The sequence below is a fragment of the Cetorhinus maximus genome, chromosome 20 (genome assembly GCF_964194155.1).
Source record: "Cetorhinus maximus chromosome 20, sCetMax3.hap1.1, whole genome shotgun sequence".
Taxonomy (NCBI): Eukaryota; Metazoa; Chordata; class Chondrichthyes; order Lamniformes; family Cetorhinidae; genus Cetorhinus; species Cetorhinus maximus.
Window position 1 is genome coordinate 23,002,673 of NC_135898.1, and position 14,474 is coordinate 23,017,146.

Consider the following 14,474-nt stretch of genomic DNA (forward strand, 5'->3'; position numbering starts at 1 on the left):
AGCTGGGGAGACACACACACACAGCTTGACGGAGAGGACTGGTGCTGGATCCAGAGAGGGACGGTCAACCCTGGTGGTCTTTGTTGTGTGGCTGGAGCCAGAAAGGAAAATGGAGCTGCTGAGGCAGGTTCCTGTTCCCGGCTGAGGGGTGAACACGGCGTGAAGAGGATCGACAAAGGGAAGGCAGCCGGGGAGAAGAGGGCTCTCGCTGGGTAAGTGAGGGGCTGCAGCAGCCCCTTCCAGCCGCAGCCTTCCTTCCCCCCCCCCCCCCAACCCCCCCCTCAACCCCAAGCCAGGGGTTTGCTGAGTGAGGGGAGCAGGGGCGGGAGGGGGGGCGGTGCAGGAGCTGAGGCTCGGGGTAAAGGGAGGGAGGGGGCTGCAAACACCCTCTCCAAGACTGGGACAAAAAAAGAGCCAAAGTACATTGCTGGTCCCCAGGAACAGAGAGGCTCCTGTCACAGGAGGAGTGTGTGTGTGTGTGTGTGTGTGTGTGGGGGGGGGGGGGGGGGGGGAGCCCGTGGGTCACCTTTTACCGGGGGGGGGAGAGGCCGCTCGGCTTGTGCGTTTTAAACTTTTTTGTTCTGGCGGCTTCATTACGATGTTAGAAAGAGCGCCCGGGGGAGAGGTGGGGGGGGTGGTTTGCTGGGGGGGGCAAACACACAAAAAAAACTCGGTCTCCATTTCCATCTGAGGGCTCAGGCTCAGGCTCGGGCTCAGGCTCGGGCTCAGGGGGGCGAGTTGGCAGCTGCAGCTTGGAACCAGAACGCGAAGCCCCTCCAAAAACTGAACGGAACTGAATTGAATGTGTTTCCCAGACGGGCGCGATCTTATATCCGAGCGAGTGGCACAAGCAGCGAGACAAATGGGCTGTTGCACTGATAACCCCCCCCCCCCTCGAACCTAACCCCCCACCTCGAACCTAACCCCCCTCCCACCATTGCAAGTTTCAGCCCACAGTTACCCCCTCCCCATGTCTGCCGAGGGTAACAAATCATTGAAAAGGAGGGAGGCAAAACGGGAAACATGACACTGCCCTCAAACCCCTTCTAGTGGCCACGGGAGAGGAGAATTTGACAGGAGGATTACCCCCCAACTCCCCGCCGGCCTGCTAATGCCAAGGGAGTGGGTAGGGGCAGTGGCATGACATCTCTTGCCCTCTCCTCAGGGGGCACCTGAGACGACAACAACAACAGTGGGAGTGGGGCATAACCTGTTTTTGGAACACTGTGGGCCAGACTTTTTTTTTGGTGTGTGTGTGTGAGGGAAATGGATCATTTATTGCACCAGGGCCTGTCCTGATTCAGAACCCAAGTGGCAGCTGCCTGAATGGAGAGAAGGAGGTGGACCAAACAGTAAGGGGGTAGGTTGAGGTCTTGTGGCACAGTGGGTAGCATCCCTGCCTCTGAGCCAGAGGCTCTGGGTTTGACTCCCACCCCGGACTTGATGGCCATGGAGGGCGTGTTCAAAACACGGCCAAACAGGTTGGGTACCAACCTGCAAATCCTTTCCAACACACTCCAATGGGAGGCGGTAACAGCAGGAGAGATTCCTGGTCAGCCATGTGATGGAAAGAACGCTGGAGCCTCTACCATCACTATCCACAGCTCCAGTCTGCAACATGCATGTAAAAGTGTGTGTGTGTGTTGCCATAGCAACTTGGACTCCCTGAGTTTACTGTAGCACCAAAGCGGACAGTTAGAATATAAACTTGGATGTAAGCAACAGACTGCATCTCCCCAAATAAACACTTGAGAACAACACAGAAATATCCTGTGTTCGTGTAGTTTTGAGTATAGTTTGCTCACATTTGGAGCACTGCGTGCAGTTCTGGTCACCATAAAGGATATAGAGGCACTGGAGAGGGTGCAAAGAAGATTTACAAGGATGATCCCAGAAATGTGTGGGGGGTTACATATCAGGAAAGGATTGACAGGCTGGGTCTCTTTTCTCTTGAAAAACAGCAGCTGAGAGGGTGACCTAATCGAGGTCTTTAAAATTCTGAAAGGTTTTGATCGAGTGGATACAGAGAGAATGTTTCCTCTTGTGGGGAAGAGCAGAACTAGAGGCCACCAATATAAGATCGTCAGCAAGAAATCCAATAGGGAATTCAGGAGAAACTTCTTCATCCAGAGAGTGGTGAGAATGTGGAACTCACTACCACAGGGAGTGGTTGAAGTGAATAGTATCGATGTATTTAAGGGGAAACATATGAGGGAGAAGGGAATAGAGGGTTAGGATGGTAGATTTCGATGAGAAAAGATGGAAGGAGGCGTGAGTGGGGCTCAACACCAGAATGGACCGGTTGGGCTGAGTGGCCTGTTTCTGTGTTGGATATCCTATCGAATCCTATGTAGAAAAACCAGCGGCTATGACCTTCACCTGAGGTGGGGTTGGGGGCTGCGGAGAAGTAACTTCAAAAGACAAGGGTTGGATTCTCAACAAAGTTGGCTCACGCTTGGCACCATTGCCAATAGCATCGTTCAACAAACACAACAACATTGAAGACTTGTTTCGGACAGTTGGAGGCAAAGTCTTGTGGATGGCTAATATTGGGAAGCTCTGCAGACCCATGGTCTTGATCGGCTACTCCACTGCCAGAATATGGTTTCTCCGACATTTCAGAGCTGTGGCTGACCATGGTGTGGCCAAACCAGAAAGAAAGTGGCCTCAGCACGTCTGCAGAAATTTCTCTCACAGAAGCAGAGAACATGCAACCTCCATTTATATATATATATGAAAGTGAAGTATGGCAGATGCTGGAAATCTGAAAGGAAAACCAGAAACACTGGCAGCGCTCAATCGGTCTGGCAGTATCGGCGGGGAGGGAGACAGAGTTAATGTTTCAGTCAATGACCTTTTGTCAGATCATTGCTACATACTCTGATATACCCATAGGCACCTCAGCACAAAACTAAGACCAGCTAATCAAACCAATGGAGAGACATGACCTGGAGCACAGCAGCTGCCAGAGTATACCGCAGAACCCGAGATCAAACTTCACACTCTCCTCGTGCCTGTGGGCCTCCTCTGATCTGAACTCTCTCACTGGTCTCCCGCAAGTGGAACCTGACTCAGTCTCCTAACCTGACTCCTGCTGCTTCCAGACCGGAAGACCAGACCAATTCTACAGATGCCGGTCTGACAGAAGCTCATAGCCGCAGAAGGAGCCCAACTGGGTCCATCATAACCATGCCTGCTCTCTCTCTCTCTCTCTCTCTCCAAAGGTTACTCAGCTGGCCCCACTCCTCCGCCTTCTCCCCGTATCCCGGGGAATTATCCAATTCCCTTTTGAAAGCCTCGATTGACGCAGCCTCCACCACACTCTCTCAGGCAGTGCCTTCCAGATCCTAACCACTCGCTCTGTTTAAAAAAAAAAAAAATCTTTTCCTCATGTCACTGCTGGTTCTTTTCCCAATTTATCTTAAATTGATCTCCTTGTTTCTCGACCCTTCCACCAAACAGGAATGGGAACAGTCTCTAATTACCCCTCATGAACACCTCTATCAAACCTTCTCCTAAAGAGAACAGCCCCAACTTCTCCAATCTATCCATGTAACTGCTGAATCAAGAGCCTGAATCTGAAGGAAAAAATGCAATTGAAAATGCTCCACTGCGTTTGAGTTGGTTTGTGTAAAACTGCGACCCAAGTCTAATGAAACTCTGATGCATACAAGGGAGTGTGAGTAGACAGGTGTGTTGGCAAATGGCAATGTGGTTAAAGGTAAATTAAATGTTGAAGGAAGATTCCGATGTTGTCCGCCCAGAATATGATTGGGAACCGAAATGAGGAGACAACACTGGAAGTCTAGTCAGGTGAGCAAATAGAAACACAAAGTGCTGGAAAAACTCCACAGGTTTGGCAGCCTCTGTGGAGAGAGAAACAGGGTTAACGCTCTGAGTCCAATATGACTCTGAAACAAAAATACCTGGAAAAACTCAGCAGGTCTGACAGCATCTGCGGAGAGGAACACAGTTAATGTTTCGAGTCCGAATGACTCTTCCTCAGAACTGAGGGAATATAGAAATGAGTCAAAATATAAGCTGGTTGAGGGGGGTGGGACAGGTAGAGCTGGGTAGAGGGCCAGTGACTGGTGGAGGCAAAGGAGAGATTGCCAAAGATGTCATAGACAAAAGGACAAAGGGGTGTTAACAGTGGTGATATTAGCTAAGAAATGTGCTAATGGTGACATTAAGGGCAGAAAGTAGGATGAACAAGTAATAGCCCTAGTGGGGGGAGGGGATCGAAATAGGCTAAAAGGTGGAGATGAAACAATGCATGGAAATAAATTTAAAAATAATGGTAATAGGTGGGAAAAGAAAAATATATTTAAAAAATATAAATTCTAGGAAAACTCTGACTCTGCTTCAGAACTGAGGTGGGATGTGATGGGTCTAATGATGTTGAGAAAGGGGAGTGGAGCAGCTGGAGAAGGCCAGGGATAGGTTAGAGGGTAGGGGAGATTAAATGACAAAGATTTCATCGAAAACGAGTCAAAGGGAGTGGTAATGATAGCTTTAAAGACACAAAGCATTGGTCCAGAGTAGGTGTTAATAGCAGAATAAAAGTCAGTACTGTCTGACTTGAAATGTTAACTCTGTTTCTCTCTGCACAGATGCTGCCAGAGCAGCTGAGTTTTTCCAGCACTTTCTGTTTTTATTTCAGACGTCCAGCATCCGCAGGATTTTTTTTTCAGGTGACCAAACAATTCTGGCCTATAAAATTACTGTTGGGAGCAATGAAAGTTAGGTTTTTAATTTTGACAAGTCCATACCAATGTTTGGCAGGCAAATACATTGCTCAGACTGTCTGAATATTTGCAAAAATAGCAGAGAACTTTCAGGGTGTTTTTGCAGCTTAGTTCATTTACCTGTTGGATTTAGATTTCCAATTCTCCCTGGTCCTCATCTGAACTAAGCCATATGGCAAAGATCTCATAAAGCAAATATACAGGCTCCTTAGTAGAATTGCCCTTGAGGAGGTGGTGGTGAGCCGCTATGTGGGTCCATATGGTGTAGGCACACCCACAGTGCTGTTAGGGAGGGAGTTCCAGGATTTTGACCCAGTGACAGTGAAGGAACGGCGATATGTTTCCAAGTCAGGCTAGTGAGTGGCTTGGGGAGAACTTCCATGTGGTGGTGTTCCCATTTGTCTGCTGCCCTTGTCCTTCTAGGTGGTAGAGGCCATGGGTTTGGAAGGTGCTGTCGAATGAGCCTTGGTGAATTGCTGCAGCGTATCTTGTAGATGGTACACACTGCTGCCATTGTGCATCGGTGGTGGAGGGAGTAAATGCTTAAGGTGCTGGATGGGGTGCCAATCAAGCGGGCTGCTTTGTCCTGGATGGTGTCGAGCTTCTTGAGTGTCTTTGGAGCCGCACTCATCCAGGCAAGTGGGGAGTATTCCATCACACTCCTGACTTGTGCCTTGTAGATGGTGGACAGGCTTTGGGGAGTCAGGAGAACTCCTAGCCTCTGACTTCTAGTCACAGGTGACTGCTCCTGGTCAATAGTGACCCTCAGGATGTTGATGTGGGGATTCAGCGATGATAATACTGCTGAACATCAATGGGAGGTGGTTAGATTTTCTTTTGTTGGAAATTGTCATTGCTTGGTATGGCGATTGTTACTCACCATTTATCAGTGCAAGCCTGAATATTGTCCAAGCCTTGCTGCAGACGTACTGCCTCATAGAATCATGGAATGGCTACAGCGCAGAAGGAGACCATTTGGCCCATCATGTCCATGCTGGCTCTCTGCAAAAACAACTCACCCATCCCCATTCCCCTTTCTTTTCCCCTAGCCCAGAAAATTTTTTCTCTTCAGGTAATTCCCCAGTTCCCTTCTGAGGGTGTTGATTGACCCTGCTTCCTCCACACTCTCAGGCAGCACATTCCAGACCCTAACCATTCGCTGCTTAAAAGAAGTTTCTCCTCATGTCACCATTGCTTCTTTGGCCAATCACCTTAAATCGGTGCCCTCTGGTTCTCGATCCTTCCACCAATGGGAACAGTCTCTTCCTATCTACTCTGTCCAGACCCCTCATGATTTTGAACACTGTCAAATCTCCTCTCAATCTTCTCTTCTCCAAGGAGAACAGTCGCAACTGCTCCAATCTACCCACAAAACTGAAGCTCCTCATCCTTGGAACCATTCCCGTGAATCTTTTCTGCACTCTCTCTAAGCCTTCACAACCTTCCTAAAGTGTGTTGCCCAGAACTGAAGACAACGATCCAGTTAAGTGTTCTATAAAGGTTAATCATAACTTCCTTGTACTCTATGCCCTTAATTATAAAGCCCAGGATTCTGTATGCTTTATTGGCTGCTTCCTCAGCCTGATCTGAGGAGTCGCGAATGGTGCTGAACATTGTGCAATCATCAGCGAACATCCCCACTTCTGACCTTATGTTGGAAGGAAGGTCATTGATGAAGCAGCTGAAGATGGTTGGGCTGAGGATACTACCCTGAGGAACTCCTGCAGTGATATCCTGGAACTGAGGTGACTGACCTCCAACAACCACAACTATCTTCCTTTGTGCTAAGCATGACTCCAACCAGCAGAGAGTTTTCCCCCTGATTCCCATTGACTCCAGTTTTGCTAGGGCTCCTTGATGCCACACTCGGTCAAATGCTGCCTTGATGTCAAGGGCAGTCACTCTCACCTCACCTCGGGAGTTCAGCTGTTTTGTCCATGATTGGACCAAGGCTGTCGTGAGATCTGAGCTGAGTGGTCCTGGCAGAACCCAAGCGGAGCAACAATGTGCTGGTTATTGCTGAGTAAGTGCCGTTTGACAGCACTGTCGACCACTCCTTCTACCACTTTACTGATGATTTGGGAGTGGACTGATGAGGTGGTAATTGGCTGGATTGGACTGGTCCTGCTTCCTGTGGACAGGACATACCTGGTCAATGTTTTGAATTGTCGGGTAGGTGCCGGTGCTGTAGCTACAGTGGAACAGCCTGGCTAGAGGCGCGGCTATTTCTGGAGCAGAGCACTTTGGCCAGGATGTTGTCAGGACCTGTAGTCTTTGCTGTTTGCACATGTGGAGTGAATGGAATTGGCATTATTTCAACGTAGAGGGAGACCTTTGTTTCTTTCCAAACAATACCTCTTGTATTATTTGCAGAAAAAAAACAAATGCCACCTGATGATATCTGAAAATAATATTTAAAGATTTATAAGATTTATTACATTGATAAAACCATGAAAAAACATCAGGCACATACCCATCCCTGTTACATAAAGCAACTTCACCTACAAACTTTCTCTCTCTATCCTCCTCCCCATCTCTTTGCAGAAACATGTCTCCAGTCTTTCTTGATCCCATGTACATAGAATTACCTAGAATGCGTAGCACAGAATCAGGCCATTCAGTCCATCTAGTGTCTGCTAGTATTTAGACTGTACACTTCTTCAGTGTTCTCTACATAACTGAGCCAGTAACACTGCTCCCTCTACCAGTGATTAATGTTCTACCTGTCTGGTCAAATAGATGGACTGCAGTGTCCATCTAAGTCGACACACTCGCGGGCTTAAAAATGTTATGCATACAACATCCAGTGTTGGGCTATTAGACATCACGGGCCGGCAAGTTACTTTTGAGCCTTCAGGCTGGTCTAAACCTGATTTTGAAGTTTGCACTGTTAACATTTTCATGTGGAGTGACTTTCAGTGAATAATATTTTTCCGAAGACTTTCGAGATTCTATCCAATAGTGCCACACTTCCAATGTTGCAGGTCACAGAGTCCTAAGTCTGGAGATAAGACAGAGCAGGCTATGGGGTTTTGATAAAATGGCCTCTTCTCAAAGATAAGAGCCAGTGACTTACAGGCAATCGCTAATCTATCGGAAATTCCTGAAACAATGAGTCTCCAGTTGATCACGGGATACGTCCATTCGGAACTGTCCGCCACTGGGAATACCTTAAGGAGAGAGACCAGGTTAAACAATCTGAGCTAAACGTGAGATCTAAGCTCCAATACCTGTGTCCAATATCTTGGAGGATCACCTTGTCTACTTAAGTAGTTTTGTTGCAGAAAACCTTGGAAGTATTGTGAACTGTGAGGAGGATAGTGATAGGCTTCAAAAGGATGTGGACTGGCTGGTGGAATTGGTGGCAGATGAAATTTAATGCAGAGAAGTGTGGTAGAAAAAACGAGGAGAGGCAATATAAATAAAGGGTAAAATTCTAAAGGGGCTGCAGGAGCAGAGGGATTTGGGGGTATATGCGCATAAATCACTGAAGGTGACAGGTTGAGAAAGTGGTTAATAAAGCACATGGGATCCTGGGCTTTATAAATAGGGGCATAGAGTACAAAAGCAAGGAAGTTGTGATAAACCTATGTAAAACACCGGTTCGGCCTCAACTAGAGTATTTGTGTCCAATTCTTTAGGAAGAATGTGCATTAGAGAGGGTGCAGAAAAGACTCACGAGGATGGTTCCAGGGATGTGGAACTTCAGTTATGTGGATAGATTAGAGAAGCTGGGACTGTTCTCCTTGGAGAAGAGAAGGTTGAGAGGAGATTTGATCGAGGTGTTCAAAATCATGAGGGATCTGGACAGAGGAGGTATGGTGAAACTGTTCCCATTGGTGGAAGGGTCCAGAACCAGAGGGGACAGATTTAAAGGGATTGGTAAAAACAAGGACGACATGAGGAAAAACTCTTCCAGTAGTTAGGGCCTGGAATGCGCTGGCCTGAGAGTGTGGAAGAGGCAGATTCAATCGAGGCTTTCAAAAGGGAATTGGATTATTAAATGAAAAAGAAAAAACATTCAGGGTTACAGGGAAAAGTTGAGTGGGACTAGTTGAGTTGCTCTTAGAGCCAGCATGGACATAATGGGCTGAATGGCCTCCTTCTGTGCTATACCCATTCTATGTTTCCAAATGGGTGGCCAGTGGCAGTGTATTTACTTTGGCCTGTACATTGAGAAAAGTGTACCTGCTGTGGTGTTGGATAATATATTATTAGAGTGGTGTGACCAAAAGGCTGCCTGCGTTCACATTTTGAAGTTGCACTAGTTCAGACATTCCTGGTAAGGCAGGATTAGTCTTTGTTTGCCTCTGCAGGCAGCCCCATCCTCATGCTTCTTATGTGTCTGTAAAGTGGCTCACTATAAAGCGTCTGTGCACCTTGTCCCTTCTCAGCACCAGCCCATGTGCTGTGGATCTGGAGTTTGAGACAATCCCGATGATATTAGGGTTCAATTTATCTCTTCCCTAAGAATCTCGAATACCTGAAAACTGTTTCCCCTTGATCTTCGCTCCAACCTCAGAGGTGTCACTGCCGTCTCTAACTGTGCCCAGCTCTCCAACCGCTTATAGTTTGAGGCTAACCTCGGTCAGTCACCATCAGCAATGTTCCTGATTGAAGGCATGCTGCACCACCCCAGCTGGTCATCTTCAGGTGGGAAATGATACTCATTCATGAGAGAATGATGCAGAGAATGTGGAGGCTGCGCTGGTCCCTCACCCTTGACTCTGCAGTCAGTGTTGGCGGGGCTCATTTTGAGCCACAGGTTGAACGTCCCTCCTTGAAGGTGGCAGGACACATTGAGAGATTGTTAGTAAAACTTATGGGATCTTGGGCTCCATAAATAGAGGTACTGAGTACAAAAGCAGGGACATTATACTGAACCTTTCTAAAACTCTGGTTAGGCCGCAACTAGAGTATTGTGTCTAGTTCTGGTCACCACACTTTAGGAAGGATGTGAGAATCCTTGAGAGGGTGCGGAGGAGATTTACCAGAATGGTTCCAGGGATGAGGGGTTTTAGCTACAAGGTTAAGTCGGAGAAGCTGGGGCTGTTCTCCTTGGAGCAAAGGAGATTGAGGGGAGATTTGATAGAGGTGGACAAGATTCTGACAGGCTTGGATAAGGTAGACAAAGAGAAGCTGTTCCCATTGGCTGATGGTGCAAGGACTAGACAGACACAAATTTAAGGTTTTGGTTAAGAGATATAGGGGTGGGGGATGTGAGGAGGAACATTTTTGAGGCTGGGGTCATGTGATCTGGCGCAAACTCCCAGCGGCCTCCGCGGTGGGAAGCACTCCCCATTCCCGTCCTCGCCCCCGCCACAGGACTTCAGTCCTGGGAGGGAGAATTCTGCCCTTTTCTTTCAAAGAGCCAGCACCAGCAGGATGGGCTGAAGGGCCTCTTTCCATGGTGCAAGGTCTGTTTCCAATTCCCTCCATAAGCTGTGTAAGTTTATCTGCTGAGACATACACGTCCGTAAGGCTCCGTGTTTGATCCTCCGTCTGGGTTAAGCCCGGACAGCAGCCGAGTGCTGTGTTTTGGCACTGTCAGTGCTCAGGATCATTAGACAGTAAACCCTTGCCAAAAGTGTAAGCAGATGAACGAGAGGCGAGACTGGTTTCAAAGTTTTTGCTGTGATATGTGTGCCCTGCCCCCGCCTTCCCCCCACCCCTCACCATTGCTTGCAATATAAGCAGACGGGTTAAAATTGCAACATTCTGAAATAATTAATGGTGCTAAAACGTTTTCCCAAACAAAGGGATTTTATTTAATCATGGATTTAATTCCCTGCGGAGAATCTGGCAGGTCATGGCTGCACCAAATACTTCTTGTGCTAATAGTTAGTGTGTACAACAGTTCTGAGGCACTGCCACTCCCTGATTGCCCACGGTGTCATTAGTGAACAGCAGAGCTGTAATCACATCTGCTAAGCAAATGGCAAGAGTCTACACAGCTTTAAATGCTCTCACACCGTCTACCTTAAAAATTAACTTCATATCTCCGAGGGACAGTGTGGAATCTGTCCCGTTCGAAGCAAACTGAACCCATAACCACCACCACTAGAAGGACAAGGGCAGCAGGCACACGGGAACACCGCCACCTGGAAGTTCCCCTGCAAGTCCTGACTTGGGAATATCTTGCCGATCCTTCGCTGTCGCTGGGTCAAAATCCTGGAACTCTCTCCCTAACAGCACTGTGGGTGTACCTACACCACAGGGACTGCAGCGGTTCAAGAAGGCAGCTCACCACCACCTTCTCAAGGGCAATTAGGGATGGGCAATGCTGGCCTAGCCAGTGACATCGTATCCCATGAAGCATATAAAACATATTTGTCCTTGTTTTGCATTCCCCTAAAAACATTAGCAGATCCACTGTGTGAAGAATGGTCACAGCTCAGAAGGAGGCCATTTGGCCTGTCAAGCCCATGCGGTGCTCTCAGCGAGAGCAGTTTAACTAGCCACACTTCCCTGCCCTTCAATACTGTGGCGGGGCAGAAACCTGATTGGAGGAATTCAGACATGGAGTTCCGGGAAAGATGGGGTCAGGTTTGGGAGGTGACAACATGTTCAAGGACTTTGGAGAGGAAAGGGAGATTGGAAATGAGGCAGTGTTTGCAAGGACGGTGGGGTCAAGGGAGAGAGAGGGGTGATGACGGCAGGTTTGAAGGGGAGGGGACCAGTACAAATGCAATTCTTCTCTCAGGTGTTAATCCAATTCCCTCTTAAATGCCTCATTGAATCTGCTTCCTCCACATCCTCAGGCAGCGCATTCCAGATCCTAACCACTTGCTGCGTGAAAAAGTTTCCCCTCATGTCACCATTGCTTCTTTTGCTAATTACCTTAAATCTGTTCCCACTCATTCTCAATCCTTCCGCCAATCTACTCTGTCCAGACCCCTCATGATTTTGAACACCTCTATCGTACCGTCCTCTCCTCCAAGGAAAGCAACCCCAGTTTCTCCTTGTAACTGAAGTTCCTCGTCCCTGGAACCATTCTATTAAATCCCTTCTGCATTCTCTCTAATGCCTTCACATCCCTCCTAAAGTGCAATGCCCAGAATTGGACACAATGCCTCCAATTGAGGTCAAACCAATGTCTTTTAAACATTCACCCTAACTTCCGTTCTTTTGTACTCTACGCCTCTATTTATAAAGCCCAGGATCCCGTGTGCTTTATTAACCACTTTCCCAACCTGTCCTGTCACCTTCCGTGACTTGTCTTACTGTCTCGTGCAAGCCATACACAGTGGGCGGCGGGGGCTGCTGTAGGGGGAAGGTTAGGGACTGTTGAGATGTGAATTTGGGAGGAGATGCTCATCCCAATTGAGAGGGTTCAGAAGGAAGGTTGTGAATGAGTTACCAGAAATAATTAAATAAATCATTGGCTCTAACAGATATACATGTAAGTATCTATTATCTTCACATACCGGAGTTACATGAATAAACCAATCTCAGTTTGTAATGTGGAGGAGCAGATCTTTTTATATCCATTTTAGAGTAAAGGCCAAAAATTAAGTTTAATAAAAGATTGAACATTTGTACTGGTCCCCTCCCCTTCAAACCTGCCGTCATCACCCCTCTCTCTCTCTTGACCCCACCGTCCTTGCAAACACTGCCTCATTTCCAATCTCTCTTTCCTCTCCAAAGTCCTTGAATGTGTCATCACCTCCCAAACCTGACCCCATCTTTCCCGGGACTCCATGTCTGAATTCCTCCAATCAGGTTTCTGCCCCGCCACAGTATCAAAACGGCTCATATCAAAGTCACAAATGACACCCCATGTGACTTTGTGACAAAGGTAAACTATCCCTCCTCACCCTTCTCGACCTGCCTGCAGCCTTGGATGTGGTTGACCACACCATCCTCCTCCAGCGCCTCTCCACTGTCGTCCAGCTGGGTGGGACAGCTCTCCCTTGGCTCCATTCTTATCCATCTAATCGTAGCCAGAGAATCACCTATAATGGCTTCTCTTCCTGTTCCCGCACCGTTACCTCTTGTGTCCCTCAAGGATCTATCCTTGGTGCTCATCTACCTACCCCCCCCCCCCCCCCCCCCCACCGTTTCTGATTTATATACTGTCCCTCCGCGGCATCATCCAAAAGCACAGTGTTAGTTTTCACATGTACGCTGACGATATCCAGTTCTACCTCACCACCACCTCTCTCGTCTCCACCACTGTGTCTAAATTGTTAGACTGCTTGTTTGATGTCCAGTACTGGACAAGCAGTAATTTTCTCTGACTGACTATTGGAAAGGCTGAAGCCAATGTCTTTTGGTCCCTGCCACAAACCCTGTTTCTCACCCTAGCTCCTGACTCCATCCTTCTCCCTTTCGGCTGTCTCAGACTGTTCACAAGGCCTGCATCCTCAGCCAGATCTCCAACCCCACATCCTGTCTGTCATTGCCTATTCCCTGCTGGTAATATCACCAGTCTTCATTCCTGCTGCTGAAACCCTCACTCGTGCCTTTTTAGCCTCTCGACTTGACTATTCTAACACACCCCTGGCTGGTCTCCCACTTTTCACCATACATACTGAGCTCATCCAAGACTGCTGTTCATAGCCTAACTCGCACCATGTCTCGTTCCACTATGGCCCCTGTACTCGCTGACCTGCACATGCTGCCGGTGTGGCAACACCTCAAGTATAAAATTTTCATCCTTGTTTTCAAAGCCCTCCATAGCCTCGCTCCCTCCCTATCTCTGGAAAACTCCAGCCCCCGCAACCCTCCTAGATCTCTGTGTTCCTCTAATTCTGGCTCTTGAGCGTCCCCCGATTTGAATCGCTCCACCATTGGTGGCTGTGCCTTCAGCGGCCTGGGCCCCAAGCTCTGGAATTCCCTCCCTACACCTCTTCCCCCCACTCTCTACGTCACTTTCCTCATTTAAGACACTCATTAAAACCAACCTCTTTGACCAAGCTTTTGGTCAACTGACCTAATATCTCTTTATGTGTCAAACTTTGCTCCTGTGAAGCACTGGGATGTTTAAGTATGTTGAAGGTGCTACATAAATGCAAGTTGTTGTATTTTTCATCATTTACTAAACAGCACCCTCTGCTACCAAAATGTTTTGCTTATAAAAAAGTTCAAAGTTCAAGACTTCTAGTTAGAATCTCCTTCCGTACTCAATGAAAGGTGTATTTGATCCAGAGCTTGTGATCTGCCAGCTAAACATAAATTCTGGATATAAGCATCAATTTAAAAAGAAATGCAGTGGATGTACATATTTAATATATGTTGCTAAATACTAATAACTGCCCCACCCAAATTGTCGTCATCTAATTCCTCCTCCGTTCCCCAGTTAGCTCCTTTTATTTAGCCCTCTTGTGCATTTTCATATTGGCTTATGGGGATTGGTTAACAGATCAGAAATACCGTAAATCCGGTGTATAAAACAACCCAGCATTTAAGGTGACCCCATTTTGTTTCGGCCCCAAAAACCACATTTTTGCATATACATATAAGTCGACCCACCACCCCTCCCAACTCCCCCCTTTTCAGTCACGACATGCTACACTTGCATTAGTAGTCAGCCTCAATTTTTCACCACACAAATGCATGTTTCATTTCCTGGTACCTTATAACTGGGCACAAGGAATCGATAAGGGCTGTGTTATGAAGGTGCTCTGGAGTTTCAGATAGGCCTACATGGACCAGAGCCTGTGTGGTGAATGACAAAGGTGCTGACCACTCACACCCATGCAGGCGGTTCACTTTTATACTCAG

The 14,474-nt window shown here is 47.6% G+C and overlaps 1 protein-coding gene across 3 annotated transcripts in view; it reads left to right on the forward strand.

The window, feature by feature from the left end:
* LOC144694965 (zinc finger MIZ domain-containing protein 1-like) overlaps positions 1 to 14,474 on the forward strand; it is a 183,393-nt gene that overhangs the window by 50,152 nt on the left and 118,767 nt on the right. Inside the window, exon 1 of one of the 3 annotated variants that reach the window (XM_078565785.1) lies at positions 17 to 212. The exons of the other annotated variants lie outside the window; for them this stretch is intronic. The gene's annotated coding sequence lies outside the window, so the exon portion shown is untranslated. Of the gene's footprint in view, positions 1 to 16; positions 213 to 14,474 lie in introns of those variants that run through there. 3 annotated transcript variants of the gene reach the window in all.